General features: G+C 34.4%; 1 long non-coding RNA gene across 1 annotated transcript in view; it reads left to right on the forward strand.

The window, feature by feature from the left end:
• Positions 1-13763, forward strand: part of LOC143648523 (uncharacterized) — a 648490-nt gene that overhangs the window by 4054 nt on the left and 630673 nt on the right. The gene's annotated exons all lie outside the window — the stretch shown is intronic.

Here is a 13763-nt window from a genome sequence, read left to right on the forward strand (position 1 = left end):
TCCAAAATCAAATGCAGTATTGTTTTGAATAGTTCAAATGCTTGCCATGAATTATAACATACTATGTGGATTTTGTGAATTTGGGGGATTTATCCAAGTTGGTTCTGGTAGATCTGTAGCAGATAGGATTAACATAAGACCTGCAGAACTATTTGGGAGTAGATGGCATTAGAGTGGTGTCAGCAGTGAACTGTGGAGATTGTTATGTAGAGCAGTCTGGGAGGAAGAGAATGCTTGTTTACCCCAAATGGTTATCTTAAGTATGAAGGAAGAGCACTGAAAGATAACTACTCTGTACCCTTAAGAAATGTATGTATGCCTTTTTTCATCCTGCAGTATATAAGCAGGATCTGGTTAAGAATAAAGTTGTCTGATGTCTGTTGTTTGTTAACCTTAAGCTTCAGACCCCCTGAACCCGGTCTGTGTCTGTCTGTCTTTATTTCTTTCATTCTTTCTTTCTCGTCATTCTTTAGTATCCTTCAAGCTCTATTTCAATAGGAAGCAACATAGATCTTCTTCATTTATTTTCATTGCTGGACATATTTCATCTTATAAATATACTACAATTAACAAGAATATAATTTCTCTCGTATGGGCATTTCCAATTCCCCACACTAACAAACAACCTATCCAAGATACTTTTTCACATGTGCAATAACTTTTTAGGTATATACCTAGGAGTGAAATTGCTTGATTATGTGGAATATACTTCTTCCACTTTTAAAATATATTGCCCAATTACCGTATATAGTGTTTGTAGTATTTAGTCTACAAACCCATTTGTAAGATCTCCCCTTCTATCTGTCCTCACCAATATTTAGTATGCCACAGTTCTTAATTTTGCTAATTAAATGGTTTTAATTTGGCTCTTCTGATTATCAATGTATTAGTATCCTTTCATGTATTTATTGAACATTCAGGTTTCCTCTTCTGTGAATTACTTAAATATACCTTTTACCTATTTTTCTATTTGATAGTGTCTATGCTGAGACATTTAATCATGTTTTAAAATATACAAAGTCTTTATATGATCTAGATTCTAATTATTACTTTTTTTTTGGTTTGGTGCATTGCAAATATTTTCTCTATAAGACTTTTCACTGTCTTAGGACATCATTTAACATGGAAAAAATTATGTCGTGTTTCATTAAAATTTCTAAAGCATGTTCATTACTGTTTATCCTTTTCATGTCTTGTTTTGGAAACCATTTTCCTACTGTGAAGTAATAAAATATTTTCAAATATTTCCCCCTAAATTTTACTTCTTACCTTCAAGTCGTATGATTTACCTGAATTTTATTATTGATTTTGTGTGCTCAGAAATTCTGTGACTGTCACATGTAAGTTTTCATATGTAGATGGACTGACACTGCCAATTGCCTATAAAACTGGCATCTGCCCTCACTTGAGATACTTGTTTCTGCTTATTGTCTGCCAGGTTTGTCTGTGGGCAGTCATCGCACTAAATCATCACACTGTTAATGAACTAGGGTGAAAAGCATTAATTAAAATTTCACCCAATATAGGTTTATATTCAGCTAAAATTAAAGACCAGTGCTTTTTATGACAGACTGTATAATCTCTTCAAATGTCAGGTGAACTGTTCTGTGTAATGAGTCCTTAATTACATCTAGTGTCATATACTTCAGCTTACTTATTTATCAAGACTATTAATGAACATCCCAAAGATACTTTGTTTATAGGACCCTAACAATAGAACCCTTAGAAATGAACTTCAATAGATACAAGGAAGAATAATGATTCACTTTAAGAATGGAGCATGATTGACCATTTGCCAGGTGAATTATGATCCACAGGCAAAACATTTCACCATAGCAGCCAACAGCTTTGGATCAATGTATAACCCTTGAATAAGCACTCTAAAATATTAATCCAACCACAAAATATTTAGTAATAAAATCATTGCAGTACACTATACACATAATGTTAAACTTTATCCTGAAATGAGGTACTGGGAGGATTGTAAAACAACTTTTTCTTCTATATAATCTTGGAAGAGTATCCTATAGAACATTGCTTTTCCTCTTATAAGAAGCGTGAAAATGCCCAACTTAGATTATGCTAAGCAAGTTTTGGTTATTTAATTATAAAGAATCAATTTCAAAGAGGGTTCGGTTCCTGGTGCCTGCCCATGCCAAAAAAAAAAAAAAATGTGGAAAAAAAATCAATTTAAAAGAGTTTTAAGATAGGACTGGTTTAGCCAATGAGAGAATTTTATATGTATTTACATAAATATATATAATTAAATTTTATATATATATAAACAATAGAAAAAAAGAGAAAATTCTTCATGAACTCCTAGCCATTAATTCAACCCCTAAAATTAATGCTTTTTTTAAAAACCATAATTCTGATCAAGGAATTGTTTTAGTTTTAGGAAATTCATGTTGTCATTCATTATTTTTGTTTCTCTTTTGTGACTTCAAATTTGAATTCTTTAGAACAACTGACCTCACACTCAGATTCTAGCCTAGCATTCTAACTTCTCTCCCACTTGTCTTTCTTCTCCCTAAGTATGGCCTGTGTCATTCACTGAACACTTTACCACCCTTCAACATTCCATTTGTTTCCAACTCCGGGCTTTTGCCCTTGCATATCTAACTTTCTAAAACATCCTGCCCCATCTCTACCTCATAAGGCACTATTCATCCTTGAATGTATAATTGAATTGTGGCCTCCATTTTGAAGCATTTCCTAATTTTCCCATGAAAAATTAATCTGTCTACTGTGTTTCTATAGGGCTTAGCACCTGTCTAAATGACCTTTTATTATAAGCAATATTTATGTACCAGCTTTAATGACCAAACTTTGGCTACCTAGGACAAAGATGATGAACAATTGTTCAGTATATTGAAGCTTGCACTATCCTATACTATCACCAATAGCTGCATGTGGCTATTGGCCATTTTAAATGTGGTTAGTGCAATGTAGAAACTGAATTTGTAATTTCATTTAATTTGAATTACTTAATGTTTCAATTTAATAGCTATGTTTTAGGTAGAGAGAGCAAACATGGACTATCCCAATCATTGCAGAAAGTCTTATTGGTTAGTGCTAGTAAGGGAACACTCAGTAAAATTTGGAAAAATGAATTAAAGAATGAATGGATTTTATAGGACATGCTAATAGAACCAATCCATTTGCTTTTCAATGGAAAGCTGCTACAGAGTTACTTGATGCATATTAGTGAGGATAATTTTGCAACTTAATAAATTTAAGCATGACAGGGAAGAAACGATTAGTTTAACCTGAGCAAGAAGGTAATAGCAATGTGCAAAACAGAAAAGAAATGGGATAAAGATGACTTTTGTTGAACCCAAAATTTGTTTGCCTGAGATGGCAGTATACCACACATTGGCTTTAAAGAAAAAAATACTAGAAAAAGTAGGATTGGGCTGGTGGTACAATTTCAGTCCTTAATATTTAGTTTCCTTCACATGAGGAGTGAGATTGCTCACTCATTTAGAAATACCAAATTTAATTTGAAAAATATTTATTGAGGCTGTGTTTGGTTGGACACCCTTACTCCATAGAAAAGTTTCTATCCTTACAATGTGGCTTTTTAATGCCTTTTAAAATGTTAATTTTAAACACAGTGTCATAGAATAGTCTCTCCGCTTATTAATATTATGAGAAAGTCAGTAAGGTAAAAGAACTTTTATGGAAAATGAACTTATATACAGTGCATCTGTTCTATGGAATATGCGGCACTAAATAAGGATATTTAATGAAGAAAGAACCTTAATAACAAGTATTGTGCTTCTGTATATGACAGCTGGTGAGGTACGATGGAGGCTTTGGAATGAAAAGGCTGCATAACTGGATGTAGTTGAAGTAGATGTGAAACCCCAGGAGGACTTCCTGTTGGGGCTGATACAAAGTGGCCAATATGGCAATGTCTTAGCCACCTGCACATGCAAACTGCCAGATCAAAGACAAACATGATCAAATGGGATTACTCCGGTGACACAAATGTATGCAGATATTGTGAATTGCAGATTATGGAGCATCTGCTCTTTGCTGACTCCTTGGGGGGCAGGATGTGTACAAGAAAGGGTCTTGTAGTGATGGTGAGAACACTGATTGCTCTTATTGCTGGAAATAAAGAAGCACAGTCCAATACTTCCCTTTTATGCTTTTTCTTTTCTTTTTCTTGGCGTCATGATTTACTTTTTTGATTATGACATTGCTTTAATCTGTCCTCCTATTCTATTTCCATTTAATTTTCAAGGAAAAGGCAGTTTGGAATTTTATGGAGGACTCTTCATCATAGATAATCTTATGGCACTTGAAAAGCATCCTGAAATTTACTATCCTTTGTACATTACACAAATAAGGCTATTCATGTATCATGCAGAGGGCATGATCTTTGATTTTCTTTTTGACTAGGGGAATACAGGCTCTTTTGCTGGATGTTGGTGGTTGCAGGTGTTTGTCAATGAAACTAAATTCAACTTTTAAGATAGGAGGGTGGAAAAAAGATCCTGATTTTTATTAGTTCATCAGAATAATCTTTCAACTAGCTAAATTAACTAATCACTTTCATACTGAACTCTATTATATTACCTCTCTGATTCATATGTCTGTTGATTTAATCCTATTAATACCTAGCTGCATTGTTCCCACTGCTATCTACTGAATATGAGCACTGTGAGATAATTTGGGGATATGAGAAACTTATCAAAGTGGCATCATGATCAAGAACTTGGGAAGAGGGTAGGAAGAACAATAAAGAAAGAATTCACTTTTTTTTTTGCATTTTTAATAGAATTTTAATTATAGCTAATAGACTACTACAACTAATCTTTATTTGCCTAGATTACTAGTGCCTGAGTAGGGAAGAAATGTTTTATCTGGATGCCTGCAAAACTTTGCCTGTTCTCCTGCAGTCTAGGTACTTTATTTCATGCCATTCTATTAAGGTCCTTTGTGGAAGGAGGAAGAATGCAAGGGAGGGAAGATAAGGGAGAAAACATGGGACTCTGTGATAACTGAGGTGTTCTTTCTTTTTCAGGACTTCTTTAGTACCTATAACTTTTCTTTGATTTACTTTGACATTTTTATCTTCCATTACTTACTCTCCTAGAATTGCAAGGTCTCAGATTTGAACAAGTTATAGCCCAATTCAACAGAAATGAATTAAATATCAACTTGTAGAAAGTGCTATATATTGAAAGGTACTGAAGTGAATGTAAGAAATATCTGCCTTCAATCCATTCAGAGTACAGCAGAAAGCGGCTCCAACATGCAGCATCAGTGGGCCTCTCTCTCTGCTTCCCTCTCCACATCTACAGTTTTGACACCTCTACTTATACACTTGTCTCAGGAAATCACTCCAGTGGGGCCATGGTACATCATTTTTCCATTTTCATATATATTCAACCTCTACCTTAACTCTACCTTAAATGACTTATTTACTTCTTTTTACATTATTTCAACCCTAGAAAAAATCCTAAAAGCTTCTCATAATCCCTCTTTTTCCTTAAGTTATCCAATTAAGCCCCTTATCTCTCCTCAAAATTAAGCTTCTTGAAAGAGTATTCCATTCTTGGCTCTCTTCACCCTTCACCAATTATTCACCCATTGACCTAGATTTGCACAGCCTTATTTTGATCACATTTAGATCCCACTGATGTAAACATTGCCAAATTAATGTTCAAGCTTCAGAGCTCATCCTGCCATAAATTTATGTAACATCTGAAATTTATTAGAAAATTCCAAGACATCATTCCCTTCTAGATATCCCCCATATACCTGGCCTTCTCACTTCTTCCCTTGCTGCCTCCTTCTTACACTACCAATCTTTTAAATGTTATGTGGCCCCCAGCTCTTCCCACAGAGATTTTCTTTTTTTTTTTTTTTCTGTATATGCTTCCTCTGTGATCTCCTTCACAATCATGACTTCAATTTTTATACACTGCAGAATAAGATCATGTGATGTTAATAATAATAATAATTAGTGATATTTATAGATGGTGTCTATGGAACTTATTGCTAGCTTGGCATTGTGTAAAGAGCACCTTTATACTTTTTCTCACTTAATCCTACATTATCATCATGGGAATCTGTAGTTTTCATGGGGAATGTTTTATGAGGAGGTGACAAGAGTTTTAATTCAAATGTCATTCTGTTTGACTACAGAGTCCAGGCTTTTAATTTTTAAAGAGCCTTTATCAAATATATTCCTCCACAGCAGAAGCTCTCAACCTTATCTGGCACATTAGAATCACCTGCAGAGTTAAAAGCTCCCAGCCCACACCCCAAATGAATCGGGGGGTGGAATCCAGGCATCTTTGCTTTTAAGCGACCTGGGTGATTCTAAAAGGCAGCAAATGTGAGAACCGCTGCTCTATGGTAAATATTTTGGTGATTCTAAGATATATCTCTCCAGCTCAGATCTCTCTCCAGCATTAAATTTGTATTATCAAGGGTTTCCTGGATCTCTTCATCTGTCTGCCCTCACCCCCACCCTGCCACAGGATGAATCGTATTCCAAAATGAACTCACGGGTCATCACTCAAATAGCTGCCGTCCAAATCCTCAAATTCATTGGCATCACGCTCTCCCTACTCCCCAGTACCCTAAGTTATATAAGGGAAATCTGTGGTGTGGACTCTCAATTGGGCCTTCCTCACTCCTCATAAGTGGGGATCTCCAAATCTTTCTTATTGTAGCTTTAAAATATCTTTCCAGTTGCCTCTTTCTTCTTCATCATCTATGCAAATAAAGTTATGCAGGACATCCTTGTGAACATGGAATTTTGTAGTGGCTGATCATGTTTTCATAATTTTTAGTTTCTCCTTGATTTAGTTTTCTATTTTCAAAGCTGCTGTTGTCGCTTTTCTGTACAGAAATCAGTTGCACTATTCTTTGATTACAAACTTCATTCTGTTTTCTGTAGAATACAGTCCAAGCAACTTAACATAATTTTTGAGACCCTTCATCTTCTAGACATACCTCTGTCCCTTAGCCAAAACCTTTTACATAACAAAAAATCCTCTTTAACTTAATGCCTTATATATTTATTCTCAAGGCCTCTCTACTTTCCCTGCTTAAAAAAGGCATCACATGTATACAAGATGTGTTTCTTATTAGATTGTTAGCACCAGGAGATGAGGACTGGAGTCCATATATCAGCATATTCATAATCGCTAGCAGAGTAACTTACATATAAAATTCTTTCAAAAGAATTTGTTGAGTGAATATGTAAAAACAATGTATGTAAAAACTTATCACAACACTATTATTTCACATATTTTTTTCTCTGCTTGAAATGACCAAATACCATTTCTTTCCCTTCTTTACAGGATAAATATAAGTACCATGGGATCTTCGCAAATGAAATATTTCTGAAGTTTGCCAGACAGAAATAGTAGCTTTCTCCTTTTTGCCTACACAGTATATTGTTCCTAGAAGCTATGATAGGTTATCATATTAAATATCAACTTATAGGTTTTTCTCCCTTCTAAACTAATAATACTTAAGAGTAAGAGACTTTGTTTATGTGTATGATCTCTGCAGCTATGATAATGCCTTACACACAATTGATACTGTCATTTTTATTGTTGTTAAATGGATGGTTGGTGTCATGTATTATTTTGTGTAGTCAGGAACTCTGGCCAGTGATTTCAGGATGTGGATGTTTCTGTACTTTAATGGTAAAATTGTGCCCTTTTTTTCTGGGAAAAAGAAATGGAAAAATATGGTGTATCAAACACCTGGTGACCGATCATTAATGGTCTAGATGAGTAGAGAAATTGTTTAATTATATCAATAATAATATTTCTAATGCTTTGTAAGCCCTTGTCTATACTATTGTAGACAAAAATTGTGAGATAATTGGAGTGTGACTGCTATCTTTAAAAAAACACATCCTTGCCATCTTTACTGAGAGAGGAACAGTTTTTATTCTTCATTTATACCTTTAATAGTGTGTCCATATACAGATTCTGGCCCTTCACTTGTGACCTTCGGTATCTTCAACTTTGTCATCTTAGCAGAGATCATGCACACAGCTTTTTTGCTCTTCTGTATATAATGTGTCATTTATTTGCATAATGACATTTAGCTGAATTAACAAATAAACATAAGTGATTTTAACTATTGAATTTTACTAATATCTTTCTTTAGCATTGATGTAGGATCTATATTGAAGAACTGAGTTTCTGTATTTTTAGTGGATGGTGAATTAATTATATTAAATTATCTAAATTATTCATTTAGATTGAAGTGCTAGGGAAATATATTTTTCCATGTTGAGATATCTTTGCATTGAACAATGATTTTAACAGTACAATAATATGTTGTCATATTGATTTTAGAATGCAAGGAAACATAAATAACAAATAGTCTATAAAATTTTGTGTTGAATTATAGGAAACAAATGATAAATTCAGTTTCTCCCTATGTGCTGAACTATAGGATAGTGAATAAATCTTAGGAAAACATTAAAATATGAAGATTTAACAGCAAGAGAACACATTTCCATGTCATTCACAAAATTTAAAATTAACACACTACTTTGAGTCCAGACATATCTTATTTATTTTTCCTCTTGTGCATGAAGAGTAAAATGATTCCCTCACTTAGGTGGGCCATGCTAGCTCAGCAGGCAGAGTTCTCACCTGCCATGCCAGACAGAGACCCGGGTTCGATTCCCGGTGCCTGCCCATGCAAAAATAATAATAATAATTCCCTCACTTGACTTCCATGCCCTTACTGCTAGCCAGTGTTTTCCTGGTAGAATGAAGAATATATCCCCAAGATACAGCTCTGCATATTTTAATGGTATACTTATATGGGATGCTCTAGAACAACTAAATATCTGGAAATTTGGTTGAATTGTTTGTGTTAGCCATATAATACAATGTGATATACAATTTCATTTTCCCTCCATGTTACATCAGCCCAACCACCTAACAAATGCAGATAAATTAAAAGTATATATATGTATATATATATAACTGAAAAGAAATGAAGGGCTTTAGCTTTACTGTTTGGCAATTTATCTATTTATTTTATGGTAAAACTTTGGAATAAAACCAATTACGTTAAACTGTGTAATGCAAACATGTGTACACAGCCATGTTAATATTTCATATGCAAAGAAAATAAAGGCTCTATAATCAATTTATTTCATCTCTAGAAAGATCATAAAATTGTGCTGTTTATGATATAATTCACATTTTTAAAATATTTGTAACAATATCTCATACATTTCACCTTTGTTCATTATTGCTTTATAACCTCTGAATCTGAGTGCCCAAATTGGAATTGCCCTATTTGTTTACTATAAGACATTACATTTTTCGTGAATTCATTTTAATGTAATCTGAAGAACTATTTAAATTTTTCTGCTTCACATTTATTTGAAACAATTTACGTATATATGCTTGTGTGTGTGTATATATATATATATCATGAATTGTCTTCAGTACTGAAAGTATTGATATGCTTAAATTCAACAAAATCAGCAATAGTATGATTTTATTTATTTATTTATTTATTTTTTGACATGGGCAGGCTCCGGGAATTGAACCCGGGTATCCAGCATGGCAGGTGAGAATTCTGCCACTGAGCCACTGTTGCACCACCCTAATATGATTTTTATAGTTGTTGAATAGTTATGTATTTTAAGAGAAATCATAAATTCAAGTAAGAAAGTAAAAGAAATTGGGACAATTTTTCCAACCATATTATTAATACTCTTACATATTTGTTCATTTATTTATACTAATGATTTCCTTTTATTTTTCTTATTTTTTATCTTCGTTACAGAATTACTTGAATTTTTTTATCCTTTCCTTGATTCTTGACACGTTATTTGCATTGCATATTCCTTCTGACATTTTTTTCCCTGAAGCATACTACACATTTGTTTTGTACATTTCTCAAATATTAGTCCCATCTGACATTTAGTCGTTTTCATTACTCTCAGTTTTTCTTGGATGTCTTTTGGGTTTGAGGCGACTATAAATATGGTAAAATGTTCAATCTGTGACTATACAGACATCATACTCAGAGAAACTATGGTTTCTGATTCTGTTCCCCTTATTAGGTGATATAAAACTGGCCCCTGTGCTGGTTAAGTTCATATGTCAATCTGGTCAAGTTATGATGTCTGCTTATGTGGATAGGCAAGCCTGGCCTGATTGTTACTGTGGCAATATTTCATGAATTTAAATCAATAGTAAGTTGATTGCATCTTGTGGCTGATTACATCCACAATCAATAAAGGAGATTGTCTTCAGCAATGAGAGGAGTCTCATCTAATCAATTGAATGTCTAAAAGGGAGAATTGATGATTTCAGCAGTCAGAGAGAAGAATGTCTCTCTTTGCTTCAGCCAGCCAACTTCTCCTGGGGAATACTTGGAAGCCATCATCAGAGTTCTCAACTTGTGGCCTGTTTTACAGAATTTGGACTTGCACATCCCAGTGGTTGGGTGAGCCAATTCCTATAATAAATCTCAGAATATTTACATACATGTACCTATCTTATCAGTTCTATTTCTCCAGAGAACCCATTCTAACACAAAGTTTGGCACTAGGAGTGGTTCCTGAGAAACAGAATCTTAAGGATAAATAATTCTGGGTTGGTTTCAGGTTGGTTTCAATTCCAAAAATTGGTTGTCTAATCTAATTATATTTAAAGTCACTAATGATCCTCTTTCTAATTGTCAAGATGGCACTGATAGTCTATGGCATGAATTGGAATGTAGATACACAAAATATCACCATTGAATGCTACTACTCAAATGTCTATAAGAGGCAAGGCTCTGGGGGACAGTGTATTCGATACCTTAACAGAATTTTGTGGACTTGTAAAGTGTAATTATTATGGCTGGTTGTTGTGCAATAGTCTGGAACAGTTGTTAAAGAAAAGAGTAAACTTAAGCCTTCAAATTAGCAGTTCAAGTGCCACCAGAAGGGGATAAAAGTTTCTATGTGTGCCCTAAAAGAAAATCATTTCTTGTAGTCACATAACTGAGATTTCTGGAAACCAGACCCAGAGTCTCATTTTGTAAGTGGCTGAATTACAATATGAATTGAATTCTCAACCTTACAGAGTATCTTCTTTTAAGTGAGGGCATTGATTGGAAAGGAATGGGTTCTTAAAAATTGAGATGGGGATATATAGACTGATAATGTTGATGGTGGGGGCACTGCCAACCTAGATGCTGCTGATTCCTCCCAGATAAACTTGTAATGCTCTATCCTGAGGAATTAGCCATCCATACTCCAGCCTGTCATGAGAAATGTCACCCTTCTCTCCAGTTTGTCTTGAGGAATCAGACATGCCACATCCACCTGAAGAGATTAACTCTGCTGTGCCTGATAAATCTGTAATTAACTCCTATGAGGAGATAACCCTCACACCTCTTTCCAAGGAGATCAAACCTATTTTACCAGATGAAACGTAATGCAAAGTCCTGAAGCGGTTGACTGGTAAGACACTGTTAATTTCTCCCATGACCCACCCCAACTACCCCTATTTTTTTTCCAGATCTATAACTAGACATTAGTTCCAACAGGCCAAGATAGATGAGATATAAAGTATGAACAATGAAGAGGAATGCCACACTCCAAAAGAACTATATGACTTTTCCAATTTATATAGACATATAAGGGGATATATGAAGGAATGGATATTAAGGGTGAAGAATCATAGAGGAAGGAATGTAGAGTTAGATCAGAGTGAATTTATTGATTTGGGGCCACTAAGCAGATATTTTCAATTCAGTATTGTAGCTCAGGAGGTTAGAAAGGGGTACGCAGTTTATTTGTGTGGTTAACAAGGTGTGTAGTCAAGGTAGCCTATATGGACCAAAATAAGCCAGTATCAGAACAAGCCAGTCTTTAGGCATAAAGTGCTACCTTGCTGATGCCTCGATCTTAGATTCTCCTGACCTCAAAACCTGAAGCCAATAAATTACCATTGTTTAAACCAACCCAATGTGTGGTATTTTCATAGCAGCCTAGAAAACTGGGGAAAAAATAAGTTATTAGTAGAATTTTAATATACATTACAGAAAATTTGAAAATTCAGGATGATACGTACTCCAATATTTATTTTTTTACAACATATGGTGTATTAAATAGTGGAGATTACTAGAGCTGAACAAGTGCCTTAAGTGGATATTGCAGTACCTTGTGAAGCACATTCATTTAAAGGGGGAAATTTGCTGTTTTTACAACAAAGTTAATGATTAAAAATTTCATATATTTTAGAAATGCTTCCATGAAAACCTATATGGTATCATCAACATGAACAGGTATTAAAGGTTTTGATTTTGTCATTCTGAAATGATAAATGAAGATAATTAAATCCCAAAAGGTAACTTGGAATTTTGAAGTCACTGAAACCAAGTTACTATGATATTGCCCCTGATTTGATTATTGCAACTTTGCTTTAGCTGTGTATCACAGTAAAAATACATGTCCTAAACTATAAACCTCCTAGTGGTGACAATAAACTACTTTAGGGTATTTTATAACTCCTGTGCCTTGAAGAGTACCTGGGCCTTAGTAGCTGTTCCATAAAGATTTCTTGAACACTATTTTAGTTTCCTAGGCTGCTTGGGCTGATACTATGAAATGTTTTCGGTTAAACAATGGAAACTCATTTGCTCAGGGTTTTGAGGCCTGGAAAATGTCCAAATCAAGGCATCATCAAGGTGATGCTTTCTTCCCAAAGACTGGCTCTCAGTGATCCTTGGCTCCTCTACCACATGCCAAGTCACTGTTAATTCCTGTTCTTACCCACTGCAACTACCCCTACTCTTTTTTCAGATCTATAACTAGACTGTAACCCCAATAGGTCCTGATAGATGAGGTACAAAGTGTACCTCCCAACAGGCTGGTGTCTGCTGGTCTCTCCTTTCTCTTCTGGGATTCATTGATTTCAGCTTCTAGCTTCTGTGATGGCTTTCTTTTTTCATTATCTGAATTCTTTACATTTATAATAGTAGTAATAATAGGATTAAGATCCTATTGATTGAGGTGGGCCATACCTTATCTGAAATATCCTAATGAAAAGTCCTACTTATAGTGGATTCATACCAATGGGAATGGGTTAAATTTAAGAATGGTTTTTATCTGGGGTATATATAGCTTTAAACCACCACACTTTCCAAAATAATTACTTTCTTCCTTCTTTTTTCACTTCTTTGGTATGTCATTTTGCTTTTCTTGTTTGGATTTCTCTATTTAAAAATAATAAATGTGGAATGGTTTAGTGCATCAATTTAAATTTAATTTTTCTGTTTTGTTTAGCAATTTATTATATTAACATCATTCACACAGTTCCAGTGATTTGGACTTGATCTCCTTAAGCACTCAAACCAAAACCCCGCTTACAAATGTACATATTCAGAATTAGTTCCAGGACCCCATATTGAATAACTTGCACTTCATCTCTATCTTTATTATCAATTTTAAACATTTCCAAATGCCTTTGTGATTAAGACCTATAGCTGTGGACTCACTACTAATAGGCTGTGTTAGTAGCTCTTGTCCTTGAAGCCTATCATTTGATGCATGTGACAGAGATAAACAGTAATGGCTTAAAATCTCTGGGCAGGGGCAATACTGCTTATGCTTGCTGTTTCTCCTACATTTTTTGCCTGAATTTTCTAAACCTCTGGCACTAATATTAATACATCATCTTAAAAACCTAAAGGTATATGTCTGTCTGGGTCCATTTCTTTTGATGAACTCTGTGTGATAGTGAAAATTCAGAAAC

Source organism: Tamandua tetradactyla, chromosome 10 (assembly GCF_023851605.1).
Source record: "Tamandua tetradactyla isolate mTamTet1 chromosome 10, mTamTet1.pri, whole genome shotgun sequence".
In the NCBI taxonomy this organism is placed as follows: Eukaryota; Metazoa; Chordata; class Mammalia; order Pilosa; family Myrmecophagidae; genus Tamandua; species Tamandua tetradactyla.